A 16,848-nucleotide genomic window follows, 5' to 3' on the forward strand; every position below is an offset into this window, starting at 1 on the left:
GCCCCCTTCTGCCGCGTCATAACTATGCTCAGCCGCGATTGGCTAAGCACAGTTATGCTCAGCTAATCGTGGCTGAGCACAGTTATGACGCGGCAAAGGCGGGCCGGTATGAGGGACGGCAGGAGCGGGTCGGCCGGCCTCCCAAAGATTACATCACTGTCAGAAGAAATGCGGACGGGGGTCGACAGGAATCAGGTATGTATAATGCACTACACTTCCGGGTACACGGGTGGGGGTCGAGGAACACGGGGAAGAGGGCCATTCACATACATAACATTCATTACAAAGTTGTATAACTTTGTAATGTGTGTTATTTTGTGAATAATTTCTTAGTGCCGCACTACCCCTTTAAGGAGCAGTGAAAATATGAGCCTGAAAGTCTCCGCAGAGATTTGTCTGTTCATCTCCTGACATGTCCTCCTTGCACGTCCAGCGCTTCTGTCCGCTTACACAATGGTGAAGTGTCAGTGTGAGTCTGTGATAAGTGTGTGCCAGGATAATCAGTGTGAATAGGACTTGCTTTCCGCTCAGTGGAGAATGTTTTTTTAGGTGTCTTTCAGAGTGTAGTAAATGTTTCTATGCAGACAGGTTAGAAAGCAGCATCCAGTAGGTGTTTTCTACTCTATGGCTTTGAAGCTTGTACGGACAGTAGTCTGTGAGTTCTCGGCAGACACACAAGACTTAATGGGCTTCCTATCAGTGTCATTCCTTTAATAGTTCGGCTTTGTCTGCAAACATTTATGAGGATGAATTACTAGGTAAATCAGTAAGATACAACTATTAAGACGCCACACCCCACCCTGTATGGAAATGGCTGTGTAGCTATGGTGCTTAAGTGAGGTACAAGACAATCATGGGACGGTAATCTGCTCATCGCAGGCTTAGGAGTCCAGTGGGTGGTCCTGGCAGTGACTTACTGAGTAGGACCATCCACTAGACTCCTAAGGCCAGAGCAAGCAGAGAATTAATTGAACAAATTACTAGTTCTACTAGATTATTTCCTACAAAATTACATATCAATCTGCTAATCTCCTTCTTCTCTAAAACTTTTTTTTTCTTCATATCATCTGGTACCAGAAGGTTTTATAGATTTGAAGTCTTCCAGTACTTATCAGCTGCTGTATGTCCTGCAGGAAGTAGTGTATTCTTTCCAGTCTGACACAGTACTCTCTGCTGCCACCTCTGTCTGTGACAAAAACTGTCCAGAGCAGTAGCAAATCCTCAGGGAGCACTGTGTCAGATTGGAAAGAATACACCACCTCCTGCAGGACATACAGCAGCTGATAAGCACCAAAAGCTTTAAGCTTTCGAACGATAATCGTTTTGTGTAAACGCAGCATAATGGGGAACTATCAGCAGGTTTGCTTGTAGGAATCTGCTGATAGTTTCCTGTGGCCACCAAAGTCTTCATACTGGCGATGGTCTTCTCACCACCTCAAGTGCCGCTGTTTTCCAGATAGTTAAAGGGGTTGTCCAGTGAAAATCTTTTTCTTTCAAATTAACTGGTGTCAGAAAGGTATATAGATTTGTAATTTACTTCTATTTAAAAATTTTAAGTCTTCATGTACTTATCAGCTGCTGTATGTCCTGCAGGAAGTGTTGATTTATTTTCATTTAGACACAGTGCTCTCTGCTGACATCTCTGCCCGAGACAGGAATTCTCCAGAGCAGGAGAGGTTTTCTATGTGGATTACCATAGAAAACCTCTCCTACTCTGAATAGTTCCTGTCCCGGAGAGAGATGTCAGTTTATATAAATGAAATCTTCCTTAAAGTCATACTAATATCATGAAATTCTGATGCTGGCAATGTGCTGCCATGAATTTCTACATGTGGTTTCCCCATCTACTTGAGTTCTTAGAGAATCTACCCCTTTAAAGATAACAAGTGATATCAGCCAGGATAGAACTGCATATCTGCACACAGTGATGGGGCTTGGAGGCAGACTCATTTCCATTATATTACATTGCCATGACATAGCTCAGAGGCCGCGTACAGCAGGTGAGTCTGGAGCAGCACTGACACAAGGAACTCCCTTTGTCTTGCTGCATTATGCAGCAGTATGATAGCAGACAGCGGTGTGGCTACAGGACCAGGCTGATTTACTGCAGTGCAGCACATTCTGCTGGGAACTCAATATTTTGGATCTATTCTACTCTATGGGAATTGATATTAATCTCATTTATAGTCTGTTTTCTTTTCCTCGCTAGTTGTGATAAATTGTGGGTAACACACTAACACCATTAATGCTATTCTAGATAGATAGATAGATAGATAGATAGATAGATAGATAGATAGATAGATAGATAGATAGGAAATAGTGTCCTGTAGGTTATAGGGTACATGTGTAAAGTGAGGGGTGATAGGGTACATGTGTACAGTGAGGGGTGATAGGGTACATGTGTACAGTGAGGGGTGATAGGGTACATGTGTACAGTGAGGGGTGATAGGGTACATGTGTACAGTGAGGGGTGATAGGGTACATGTGTACAGTGAGGGGTGATAGGGTACATGTGTACAGTGAGGGGTGATAGGGTACATGTGTACAGTGATGAGTGATAGGGTACATGTGTACAGTGAGGGGTGATAGGGTACATGTGTACAGTGAGGGGTGATAGGGTACATGTGTACAGTGAGGGGTGATAGGGTACATGTGTACAGTGAGGGGTGATAGGGTACATGTGTACAGTGAGGGGTGATAGGGTACATGTGTACAGTGAGGGGTGATAGGGTACATGTGTACAGTGAGGGGTGATAGGGTACATGTGTACAGTGAGGGGTGATAGGTACATGTGTACAGTGAGGGGTGATAGGGTACATGTGTCCTTTGCATCCTGTGTTGGTGTTGCTTGTACAACAAATATCCATGGAATAAAAGAAAAAGCTGCTGGTCATCTCAATCACTGTCATCCATGTCATCTAGTAAATCTTCTTTATGTCTTTTTTAGATATATACTGCAATACACTAAAAGCTATTGAATTCTCAAGGGGGCTGTAGGCCACACAAAAGCCTTTTGTGTAACAACCTCCCGTGGATCACCAGTTGTAAGACCTGCGGATAAATCTTGTGTGAATATTGACAATAAGGACACAATGAGAAGGATCCCGACAACCCTGATTATTGTCAGCAATCAAGTCGCACAATGACATCATAGAATTAGTCAGAAGAGGAAATGTTCACGGAGAGAAATCTGATCTGTGTTTTTAGCCATTTCACTCCGTAGTTTCATAGGCATTTAGGAGATCCTAAGATCAATCGTCCTTAGGGAGGGATGCTGTGAAATTTTTGAGCAGCTGGATGGCACAAAACTCTGGATAAACTCGCTGTCAACAGAAAGACTTGTGAGAAAGCAAGACTCACTGAGAATTCCATCAAGGCCTATGTGCTGTCTTATATGATGTCTTACGTTTTGTCAACGGAGCATCTAAAATAATATGGGGTTTTCTGCAAGCTGTTCAGATTTCATCATCATTCCCCATAACAACTTTGTATTGGTTCTTAAAGCTTTTAGATTTGTACTGAAACTATGCTTTATGAGGGCTAAGGCGGGGGCGGGGGCCACATCTGGACTGCGTTCTCTCTAGGTATACTTTTTTCTGCATTTTATTCACTTTAAGCCCCATTACAGACACAAATTTATCTGACAGATTCTTGAAGCCAAAGCCAGGAATGGGTTTAAAATGAGTCTCAGTCTTTCCTTTATGACCCGTTCTCTGTTTATAGTCTGTTTCTGGCTTTGGCTTCAATGATCTGTCAGATATATCTGTGTGTTTATTTACTTTTTGTATATGCTTTATCCTGTGGCTATACACATAAACATGTTTATATAGGGTAGATATGTATGTTATTCCAAGACTCTATATGATATACTGTGAAAATCTACCATGTATAATATCGGCTCCAGCCCTGTAGGCCCCCCTGTTTTCATCGGTTGTAGACCATCCTTCTTCGGATATAGTTGGTATTTTAATATCAGTCGAATGCTGAGCATTTGGGTTTGCAGAGCGTTGCCAAACCAGAACAGTTCGATAAGTCCGTTCAACCCGAACAGTTTGGCAAGCCCACTTAACGCTAGTCTTAAGGAGAGATGGATCAGTGGACTAAAGCACTGAAGTAGGGCAAGGGGAGTACAGTATAGTTTGTTATTTTCTAATCCTAGCTAATATTTAAAATAAAACCGGAGAACGCCTTTACCATTAGACATTACAGCCAATATTCTTTAGGTTTTTATCTCAGCATTACAGGAAGACATTTGCTAGATTATATATAAGATCAATGGCCTGATTGATCTAAGGTGTTGTCATCGATTTTGCATCTTATATTAAGCAACATACTAAATAGGAGTATGAGTGACAACATTTTTCTTAAGGGAAGTTGTATAGCTGTCATAAGCAGTCTCATGCGTGGTGTATTTTCAGTTTTCGGGCGGAAAGATGTCGACTAGGTAAGAGGGAAGCCCACTGACATGCAGAGGCCTGTTGGAGTTGTCACTTTAAATCCCATAATCAGTTCCCTGTAATTTGACAAGCCACTGTGGCCTCCTAAGGTCTAACAAGTTATAGCCTTGAATGTAAAGGTGAAATGTTCCTGAACATGCACGTACATTGTTATGTAAAACAGCATAGATTTATTAGAAACCACACATGCTTGCTCCGGGCAGATTTAGTCTTTCCCACAGAGTTTCACAGCATCACATGGTGCTAACACAGGAGTTCAACCAGGTAATATTGTACTTTGGTTCGGGAAATGCACGGCACAATACAGCTTTCTGTTTGAGGGAGATTAGTCGATCTTTCATGTGAATGAGAAGAAATCAGCCGAGAAGTGTGCTGTATGATCATTTCAGTGTTTGCTGAAGGAGCAGAACGTAAATGATGTTATGACGTGTGAAAAAAAAAAAAAAAAAGCTCACATTTCTTCACCCTTTGTTGCTAACAAATTGGGAACTTCTATATGGCTGGAGATTAGTAGATATTTACTTTCCATCCCAGTTGTTATATAGTGCGCCATTAACAGTTTTAGGCTATGTTCTCACTATGTCTTTTCAGAATGACCATCGTTTGGAGGCCAAATATTGCCCATTGTTTCTTAAAACCGTCCGTTATTGTACAAATTTTGAAAATTTAAAAGGTATATTTTCGTTATTTTTCAAATCTAGAAATTTAGAAATGTACATTTTGAAATAATGGTGGTATTTGGCCAAAAGAAAAGAAAGACAGTGAGAACATAGCTTTATATAAGACTGTTCCTATTTTATCTGTAGGAGATGACTTTTATACTTTTATACACACTTTTTTATACAATTTCAACAATTATAAATTCAGGGATTTTGCCACCGTACCAAATCTTCCCATGTATTAAATTTTACCCCATTCCACACAAAGCTGCTAGTTGGAAGTGGAAGTCATGCACCACCTTAACTCCGCCCAGTTGGCAGTCATCAAAGAAAAATTTGTAAATGTTCATTTAAGCCATTTAGATCTGTTAGGGTCCTATTTCACAGGGCAATTATCTTTCCAATCAAGCAGCATAAAGACAATGATCCGCTGAGGAGCATCAACTGAATGTTGTCTTTCAGGAGTTAGATCATTCTGTGTAATAGGAAGTGCGCGGTTAGCGGCTGATTAAAATAAAGTATAGACGATAATAAAGTTATACTTACCTCTCTGCTCTCCCTGGTATCCTTCTATCTGTTCCCCACTCACTGGCCATGGCACTGCTTAGTCTTGGCCAGTGATTGGCTGAGCGGCTTGTCACTTCAGAGATGGGTTTAGAAGTGCCAGCAGCGGCTACAGTCAGTAGGACGCCAGGGAGCATGGAGAAGTAAGTATAATGTTATTATTTTCAAAATACAACAAGGGCTGCATGGACATCGCTAACAATATATATATACAGCCCTTGGTGCACAATCATCAAACCGTGTTATAAGCCTGGTAAGTGAGCTCCGATTTAGCAGATTGGTCCTCGATTACACAGAGGATCGTGCTGTGTAATACGCCCCTTACACAAATTAGCACTTTAGGGTATTTGCCTCCATATCAGATCTTCCCATGTGTCGGATTTTAACCTCCTTCCTCACACAGCTACTAGTTTGAAGGGGACAAAGTCATGCGCTACCTATACTCCGCCCACTTGGCAATTATTATGTAAAATATGTGAAATGTTTTTCAATCCATCTAGATCAGTTAGGGGCCAAAAGTTGTCCCAAGAAACTGAAATCTGTTGTTTTCTAGGAAGCAATTTTGTTTATACAGGCCCATAACCCTATAGATGCATCGCCCATGATTACTTATTGCATCATATCTTGTTACTTTGGTATAATTAGACAATTTGTTTCATTATTCCATATGTATGGTCATTGCTCAGACATTGGTCCCATATGGTCTTTCACAACATTTTGGCTGACTCCCTCCGAGGCATTTCGGCTTCCTCTGTGTGGATCCATATGGGAGTCATTTGATTTCTTACCTCTGTGCTGTCAGTAAAAGGAACTCACGGATAATTGGCTGCTAGTGTCCAGTATACGTGGGGTGGGCTTTTTCATGTTCTTTCAAGCTGTACAGATCAGGATTATTTCCACCATTGATTAAAGCATTGTTTTAATAGGCATTTCTTAAACATCGGGCTTAGCATAATTGAGGAAAGCAACCATCACAAATCTAATAAGCATGCACTTTGAACAGTAGAAAGCTGTAAAACATGATAATAAAACACATGTGTAGTTTGTGTTTTCTCTGTTTACCAGGCATAAACACAAGGATTCCCAGTGACTAACTTTATATATCTTCAGAATATATATTTATATTCTGCAGGGATTATATTTAAGTAACTTTTTATTGGAGCCGATGTCTCTTTATATTTGGCTTACCATAAGCCAGCGAGAAGACAAGAACCCTAGTCTAGAATCATATCACAGCACTAACTTCTTTCTAGTTTTCAAGGGTCTTATATGGGCCAGATATTTAAAGCCCTTGAAAACTTGAGCATGCTTGGGTCTGTCCAAACCCGAGCGCAAGGCATTTGATTACCAATGGCTAAGGAGGTTGGATGGAAAACATGGCTACAGCTATAGGCCATAGGTTGTATTCATGTTTTCCAGGACCCCCTAAGGCTCCCTATGGGTCAAATACAGCAACTGCTTCAGCCACCGGTAAGCGAATGCCGCATGCTCAGGTTTGCACGGACTCGAGCGTGCTGAAGTTGCACTCATCTCTACTGATGACCTATCCTTAGTAATGACCATCAATATTGGGTTGGCAGGGGTGCAACTCCTGGTACCCCTACTATTTACCTAGGAAAAGGAGTAAAGGTGCTCACACATGTGCTGCAGCCTCTTCCGTGTTTACTACTGCTTGTACCCATATGGCCATACTTTAGAAGTGATAGTACCAGGTATTCCAGTGTTGTCCTATTAAAATAAGCAGGGCAACATTGCAGTACCTTACCTTAATAAAACAGTGGTGTGGGTATTAGCTATAGGATATAATGAATAGGACAGTATAGGTGCCAAAAGCCATATCCCACATAGGTGCCAAGAAGGGATGAACAGACCCCTAGAAGTTTGGATTTGATGCATTCAGCCGAGCTTTAAAAAAAGTCAGGTTCGGGTACCCAAACTCAAACAACTACAGATCCGTAACACCACTACTTTTTGTCGTGGCAAACCACCAAAATAAAAAAAATCTGGCCCCCAGGGGGTTCAGTGGGAATACATAGCAGTCCAGGCACACAGAGCTTGTTGTGCCGGGTCAGCTCCTGCAATGCCTGCTCAGCCAATCAGTGACTGGAGCGGGTTATCACTGCAGCCTCTGATTGGATGAGTGGAGAATGCAGGAGCCAATTGGCACAGAGCAAGCGCTGTGTGCTGTTCCTGCTGAAGATAGAGGACCAAGGCGCATGAGGCTTATTTTAAATCTGAATGCAAAACCTGAATACTGTGCAGACATCGGTGTTCAAGTCTGAGGACTCTAAAGTCTGGGTTCATTTATCTCTAGTGCCAAAAACCATACCTAATATTGGTGTCCTAAGGATAGGCCATTGCATTTACAATGGAGTCACCTTGGGCTCCATGGGCCATTGAAGAAACTGCAGAACACACATTCATTTGCTATCATTTGGCTTAGTTTCCTATTGTATGTAATGTTCAATACTTTTGGTAAAAAAAAAAGTAATACAGGACTAATACTTCTAATAATCATAAAAAAAACCTTTATTTCCTAGTTCTTATTTATTTCCCTGTAGTAAATGTGGCGGCCTTGCTGCTTCCTATTCATTGTGCAAGGATTCCCATAATCCTGGTTGGGAAATACTGGAGTGAATAATGACTATTATTAGGAATATAGATGGATAGGACATATATGACCAACTAGACGAGCAGCTTGTCACTGATGTAGTATGATTTGTGTTTATTCTATGGAAACGTCCGGCCTAGTTTATAGCATCCTAACATATGTAGATACAGTTCTTGTCTATGATGCCATTACATTGACAGTGCAATTATCCCATTTTCTTTTGTTCTCCTCTCACTTGCCTGCCTGTGACTCATGCTGCAGGACAACACTGCCACTTTGTGGATGAACGCTCGGTGCCGCTCGGTGCCTCTGCATCACACTGTATTCCTAGGAGCCATATCCCAGTGACATTGCACCACATTACCACAATTCAGTCCATGGCTTAGAATAAAGCGGAATCTAGGTAGTAAGAAGCTCTGATCCTTTAGTGATAGGACCCAGATATAACACGCCGATCACTTTTGGCGATATTGTTGGGTATTCAAGAACAGGATTTATAAATGGAAAATGGTGGTGACAAAAAAAGGAAAAAAAAAGGTTTTTACTCATGAAGGAGAATTGGATATGAAGCGATATGTTGATGTGAGAACAGTGATATATCGCTACTAAGGCAAAATATTAATCATTCACGCCTTCTGTCAGTAGAAAAGCTTTTTGCTGCTATTTGTATCACAGTGTCAGAAAGGGTAGGAGTTTATCTCTACAATATTGCTTTTAAGTGTCTTTTACTGTGATTTCAACATAATTACAATTGTTTTAATGGTGTTGCCTGTTTTGTCTTCCATTCCTATTAGTATTATAATTACTACCTATAGTCCTTGTTATTTAAAAGGGTATTCCAGGGAAAACAAACTAGTGTAAGAAACTTAAATAAATTTGTAATTTACTTGTATTTAGAGATCTTAAGTATTCCAGTACTTATCAGCTGCTGTATGCAGTGTCGGATAGGCCCACCAGAGGACCGGAGGATCCTCCGGTGGGCCCCCAGCTTTAAAACCTGCACTAACACTGACTGACATGTTGTTTTTCACTGGTGAAAGTTCAATTCTCGGCACTCACCAATTTCATGCTTCCAGAAATCTTTTATTATAGAAAATTCATCAGATTTTTTTACAGCGGTAAAAAACAGGACGTTTCGGCATCAAGCCTTCCTCAACTGACTCTTTCTCTCTCTCAAGGCTTGATGCCGAAACGTCCTGTTTTTTACCGCTGTAAAAAAATCTGATGAATTTTCTATAATAAAAGATTTCTGGAAGCATGAAATTGGTGAGTGCCGAGACTTGAACTTTCATGATGCTATAGGAATTTTTTCCTACTACGAGCACCACCCTCGACACAGACGTGCCGCCCAAAAAGAATTTCTTGTTTTTCACTGGTGGGCCCCCAGGATCATCTCCTCTGGTAGGCCCAAATACCCCAGTCCAACACTGGCTGTATGTCCTGCAGGTAGTGGTGCATTCTTCCCAGTCTGTACAAAGCTCTCTGCTGACACCTCTGTCCATGACAAGAACTGTCCAAAAGGTTTTCTATGGGGATTTACTACTGCTCCGGACAGTTCCTGACAGCAGAGAGCACTGAAAAGAATACACCCACTTCTTGCAGGACATACAGCAGCTGATAAGTACTGGAAAACTTGCCATTTTTAAATAGAAGTAAATTATAACTCTATATAACTTTCTGATACCAGTTGATCTGAAAGAAAAAAAAAATTCTGGAGTACCCCTTTGACCACTGTAGAAAAGGAAAAAAAACTTCAATAGTGATATGATTTAATAAAGAACATTGGTGTTTATAGTCTTGTTTTTATTTTTAATTTCTACAGAAATAAAACTATTGATAATTAATATCACTTGATATAGTATTATTTTTGAATATAGCAAACAGCGCCGGAGATCGTAGTCACGGTTCCCTTATAAATCACGTCAGAGAAGATGGTGTGATTGTACCAATAGCCATTTGTCTTCTATGACACGTGTATGACTAATGTCGATGCTCTGAGAAACTGTAAGAACATTTATCCGAGACTCATCTGGCTCACAGGTTTTTGGATATGGAAAGAAAAAAGCTCCTTAAATTTGTCATCTTAGTTTACGTAGTGGTTGCTAAAGTAGCACATCAAAAGAAAAGTGGCCGAGCTTTGGTAATACATCATCTACAGCTCCATTTAACCCAAACAGAGAATCAATATCTCTAAATGCTTACCCTTTTCTATCTAGGGCTAGCATCCAGGAAGATCCTTTTAATTGATTTAGTACACGGATCTTAATAAAGAACACACAAAGAAGCCAATAAGCCATTGCTTCCTTATTTACCACCCAAGCTGGTAAAAGGGCATACAAGACGCAGGCAACTACTTTCTTACCAATGATTAATAAGCAAGACGTTTTCGTTCACCGTGTGTTGGATTGATCAGGAAATCAGTGATAATAATGAGGGAGGTAAGTATTCTTTATACAGCAGGGGTAAAATAGTACATCGAGTCATGGCTAAATTGATTTTTTATTTTTTTTTCAAATCAACTGGTGTCAGAAAGTTATACAAAGCTGAGATTTACTTCTATTCGAAAATATCAAGTCTTCCGGTACTTATCAGCTGCTGTATGTCCTACAGGAAGTGATGTATTCTTTTCAATCTGATACAGTGCTCTCTGCTGCCACCTCTGACCGTGACAAGAACTGTCCAGAGCAGAAGCAAATCCCTATAGAAAACCTCTCCTGCTCTGGACAGTTCCTGACATAGACAAAGAGCACTTTGTCAGACTGGAAATAATATACTACTTCCTGCAGGACATACAGCAGCTGATAAATACTGGAAGACGAGATTCTTTTAAATAGACGTAAATTAGAAAACTATATAACTTTCTGACACCAGTTAATTTGAAAGAAAAAAAAAATAGAGTTTCCCTTTAATAGGTCAAAAAGGCAGAATATGACCTGTGCGGTAAGGGTTTGGACTGGAAGATGTTGTAAAGGGACTATGCCAGACATGAGGCAATTTCCGAGCTGGCAGAACATCAACATGGAACTATTCTTTCTGCTTGAAAATCAACATTATTTTTTTTTACATATCAGATTAATTAAAGCTGCTTTCCTCTCCCAGACGTTTGCATGTAATTGTTAGCAATTGTTCATGATGTCTGAATAGCTCACCATGTCTTGTAAGCGCACGCAGCGATTTCCCTTTCTGGTTAGTGTGTCATCACTGTGAAACTGAATGATTATGACATAGATCCCTGCACTTGACATATATCTGTACTCCACTGTAATCAATGGCATCTATCATAACATTTCATTCCATGCTGTTTTAGTACAGATGTGAACCCATATCAAGGCTATGTTCACACACCATCTGTTTCTTGCCATTTGACATCCGTCTTTTAGGACAGCCATCATTTCGAGGGCAAAATAACTCATGATTATACAAATAACGGCTGTCATGAAATAATGGCCGTTCCCAAAGAGACCTAAAAGACCGAAAAGATAGGAGGTTATTGCTGTAACTCCACTTTAATGTAGCTGGCATTGTTAAGCTGGGTTGATATGTATCTCTCCTTATTATGTCACGCAAACCAGGAGGACTGAGGATGTCTTTTCACTGCCTGCAGCGTAGCACAGGAACAAGTCCTGCTTTGCTTTCCACTGTTGCACAGTAAAAAAAAATAAAAGTACAGACGTAATCAAAAGAAACAGACAGCTGCTAAGGGGGGAAAATTCTGCAAGAGAATTTTAGATGAAAAATGTGACATAGTAATTTGTCCTCTTGCGATTGTCGGGTCTTTTGCATTTGTCTTATAGAATATGCCTTTTAATATTATGTGCTTGGTGCCTAGAAATCTCTCTGCAGCCTCTTACAGGGAATGCTGGGAGGTACTTGCAGCTAAACACTCAGTATACTTCTGAAGCCCTTTACTCTAGATGATCCCTCTCATACCCCATCTTTCCTGCTATAGAAGAAAATATTATAAGTCAATTCTCCAGCCTGTTTATATCTGTCATTTACTTCCCTGCATCTTCAGTTAGTATTTTATCTACTCTTTAGAGATGAGCAAACTTTTCAAAACTTCGGCATGCTCACCAAACTTTAAAAAACTGCTCTAAAGCAGCTAAACAGTTGCAGGCGTTTAGCTGTTTTAGTGCAGTTCACAAAGGCCGCTTTTTACTACTTACCTGTCCGCACTCCCCCTGTGTCCTACTTCTCAGGTCTCCAGTGTCCCCCACAGCAGCCAAAATCCCACTCAGCCAATCACTGCCTGAGACGGGACAGCACTGGCCAGTAATTTTCTCAAGCCTGCTCAACCAATCACTGACTGAATGTATAAGACGGGCGTTGTTCCGTCTCAGTGATTGGCTGCTGGAGATACTGGAGACCCAGAGGAGGACACCGGGGCAGCACAGACAGGTGAGCATACAATTTTTTTTTTTTTTTTTTTTTTTTTTAGATATTTGCTGCCAACTTTCTGAACTTTGCTGAACCAAACTTTTTTGCAAAGTTCAGAGAAATCGGTTCGCTTATTTCTTGTACTCTTTTGTTTGGAGGTGATTCTGGCTTGACTGATAATCCCTAGTCATGGTTCAAGCCTCTTCAAGGGGCTAATCATTGACTTACAGAGTGGCACCAGAGAACCAGCATACTACTACTACTACTACTACTACTACTACTTTGCAAACTACTTTGCATACCTTTATCAGGGAACATTGCATAGCCTTTAAGACTCCATCCAAAAGCTTGGCAGTTTGAGACCAACATTGAAACCTTGATATGCTTTACTTGCAATACCATGCCTTACCACACGGTGTGCTATAGAACAAGTGACAGGATAATAGGAACCCAAGATTAAAAATAAATAAAAGTTAACCCACCTAAACCTATCCCATAGTGACTGTAGTGCACAAACCGAAATAAAGGTGTTATCCAGACTTTAAAAAATTGATGATCTATTGCTACGGTTAGTCACTGGCATTGGATGAGCGGAGGTCTGCCTTATCTTGTCACTGGTTCTTCAAGACAAAGCACAATGTTACCATAACTGCAAGTAAAAGGCAATTAACAAATGAAACCTCTTCATGGTTACATTAATTTCAGACTGGTTTTTACTTGTAAATCTGGTACTTCATAGGGATGACACTGTTAAATATATTGCACCATTGTCCTGTTCACTTAAATGGAACATCGCAATACTGTGTACAGCAGCGGTATATGCAAACGCAAATGGGCAGAGACGGCAGCGCTTACACTAGCGGTGTGACCCCTTCAAACAGCTGATCAGAGGGGGTGCTGGGAGCTGGAGGAGAGAGATCCCACACAAACATTAAAACAGAGGAGGAACCCCCCACCAATCCAATATTCTAAAAATGTCGAGTTGTTTTTAAAAGGCTGGAAAAGCCATTTAATACTGGCTATGATAGAAAGGTGTCATAAAAAAACTGCATCACAGCTTTCTGGATAAGGAGATTGGCCAGACTGTTCATCATGGTCGGACCCAATAAGTTATGTTTTCTTTTATATCTCTATGAATGGCTGGATATATTGGATTGTTTATCCAGGGAAGTGTTATCACCAGGATGCACTATAGAAAGGACATTAGAGGGCAATCTAGGAGTCTCTAAAGTCTTAAACGGCTGCAAGACTGACGTTCATTACAGGCGTGGGTCAGCCCATCTGTGCCAGACACAGGACACTATCAGGGGTCTTATGGAGTCTATGCACTGACAGGTCAGGGCTCTTGGGGAAGGGAAAGAAGAGAACCTGCATAATATCAGCCAATTGGTTTTAATGTTATGCCTCATTGATGTCAATATTCCGCAGGCAAAACACTTGTAGCTACATGTTTCTTGTGGTGTGAAAGTTATAATTTCTGGGCTTATCTTGACAGAACTAATAACATCAATAATCACTTTGTGTAATTAGGGCGTCACATCTAAAAGTGAGAAAGATGTCAATAATAATGTTATTGACTTCATGATAGAATGTAGCAATAATCCCTCAGGGTATGTGCAAATACTCCACCTAATAGTTCTGGCTCCCATACTGCTGCATAACTAAGCGACTTTACTATGAATAGTACAAGAAGATTTGATGACTAGTGCTCTGGTGCTTCATATTCGGAAGCAACCATACCTACCTGTCCACGCTTCTCCCAATGCCTGCCTCCTCCGGGTGCCTGCTCAGTGACGGCTCGCTCAGCCAATCGCTGGGACAGTGCAGTGATTGGCTGAGCAGGCCAGTCAGTAAGCAGGGAACCGGAGCCGGCCCAGAGGACATCGGGAGAACAACAAATTTTTGTATATTTTGTCCCTGAAAGGGATGTTTCAAGGAAATTTACAATAATAAGAATGAAAAAATGTGTTAACGAGACACCCTACACTCGGCAGAGCAGGGGGCACCTACGCAAATGCTCGAGTCTCCCAATGGTTTCAATGGGACTCGTTACTCTGTTTCGAGCCTTCAAGCATTGAAAAATGCTCAAATCGAGTGCTTGCTCAACATGTCTGTCTATATGAGAATGGTGGGAGCCAAACTGCTGTGCTGTGATGCTGTAGCTCAGCTTTTATTGAAGTGAATAGGAGCTGCAGTAACTAAAATACTTGACACGAGTAAAGAACACTCAAGCGTTAAAGTGCTTGCTCAAATCTATCTATCTATCATCTATCTATCTATCTATCTATCTATCTATCTATCTATCTATCTATCATCTATCTATCTCCTATCTATCATCTATCTATCTATCTATCCATCTATCTCTTATCTATCTATTTATCTATCTATCTCCATATTATCTATCTATCTATCTATCTATCTATCTATCTATCTATTATCTATCTATCTATCTATCTATCTATCTATCTATCTATTATCTATCTATCTATCTATCTATATCCCTATTATCTATCTATCTATCTATCTATCTATCTATCCATCTATCCATCTATCCATCTATCCATCCATCCATCCATCTATTATAACCTTACATACAGCTTGGTGCAAGAAGAGCTGTCTATATTAAACATTCTTATTCCCCCGAGACAGCACTTCCTTACAAGAATATGAATCAGTCTGAATTAGTAAGGTTTATTAGTACTGACTAAGACTTTTTTATCTCCTGTCTGTCTCTCATATGAGGGTCAGCAGCAGAGCACAGAGAGCTGCGGTTGTCTTCATTTTTTCCCACTACCCCCAGTGGCTAATAAAAATAAACAAAAAAAAAAAAACCTTGTAAAAAAAATAGTATTATAGACAGTAGATGTATAACAAAACCGCATGGTGATAATATCTGGCACAGATTAGTCACATTATTATGAGAAGTCTATGTTCAAGAAGTAACAGCGGAACACGTGGGACTTCACAAAGCTCCGTAAAACAGCATGCTGAATGACCCATCCTGCATATAGCATGTTTTGTGTAGGTCTTATTTTGGGGGGAAATTCATTTTTGGGGTAGGTCTTATATCTTTTGGGTAGGTCATATTTTTTTTTCATAAACAACAATCACCCATTATGCTCGATTCCTTTCTTGCTCTTCGCGAAGTAGCTTTTTCTTTTTGAATTCATGTTCAAAATGTACCATTACCTATACCAGGTAGAGATGAATAGATCTGTTGGTTGATTCAGCTCGAATCTGTGGACTTGGGAGGCAGGAGGTGGAACTTAGAAGTGGGTGAGCGGAGGTAGCGGGGCACTTCAAGAACAGTTAGGGCTCATTCACACAATCCGGAGGAGGATCGTGGCACGGATCCCCTATCCAGAGCTTACCTGCCGCCCGGCACGGATCCCCCCAGAGATGACAGGAGAGTATGATGTGCTTTTCTATCATCTCATCTACTACTCACCTACTCCCCATGCTGACCGGCTACAAGCACCCACCGGAAATGGCCTGGACTACGCTGCTGGGAGAAGAAGGCGGGCCACTTCTGGTGAACATGTACGGCGGTCTGCACAGGGGAATAGGTGAGTAGTAGATGCGATGACAGGAGAGCACATCTCCTATCATCTTCACAGCCGGGCGGTGGTGGTGGGGTGATCCATGCCACAATCCGCACTAGGACATGTCCTATTTTTCGCGGGGCGCAGCAAAGATCATGTGAATGGCTGCCTTCACTTACATGGTACCTAAAATTGTCCATGGTCACGGATCCGTGACTATGGACAATTTTACGGGACGTGTGAATGCAGCCTTAGGAGCTATGGTATTCCTAAATTCCAACTTCATGATGTCACACAACAAAACCTAGTGCTGGAGGCGCTGACAGGTAACTAGGGCTTATTTTCAGAGTATGGCTTAGATTTTAGGCCTATTCCAAAAACCATGCAAAATCAGACTAGGGATTGTTTTGGGGGTAGGGCTTTTTTTCAGGGTAGGGCTACTTTTTGGATAGGATTAAATATTTCATAGAAGTGCTGAATGCGACTTTCCTTTGAGTTTTGCATTGAGGACAAGGCGAGTGTCTAAATGAAGCCGCTGCTTTTCATAGCAAATTGATTCGCTTTTAATCTCGACATCCAAAGCTGCGGTGTTAGATTGCTGAAATCTCAGGATGAGAGGCTTTTACCCAGGAATATGA

The 16,848-nt window shown here is 41.0% G+C and overlaps 1 protein-coding gene across 3 annotated transcripts in view; it reads left to right on the forward strand.

Annotated features, from left to right (window-relative positions):
- The window catches only part of NRG1 (neuregulin 1), a 125,578-nt gene that overhangs the window by 16,483 nt on the left and 92,247 nt on the right, over nt 1-16,848 (forward strand). The window lies entirely within an intron of this gene.

This window comes from Dendropsophus ebraccatus, chromosome 7 (genome assembly GCF_027789765.1).
Source record: "Dendropsophus ebraccatus isolate aDenEbr1 chromosome 7, aDenEbr1.pat, whole genome shotgun sequence".
Taxonomy (NCBI): domain Eukaryota; kingdom Metazoa; phylum Chordata; class Amphibia; order Anura; family Hylidae; genus Dendropsophus; species Dendropsophus ebraccatus.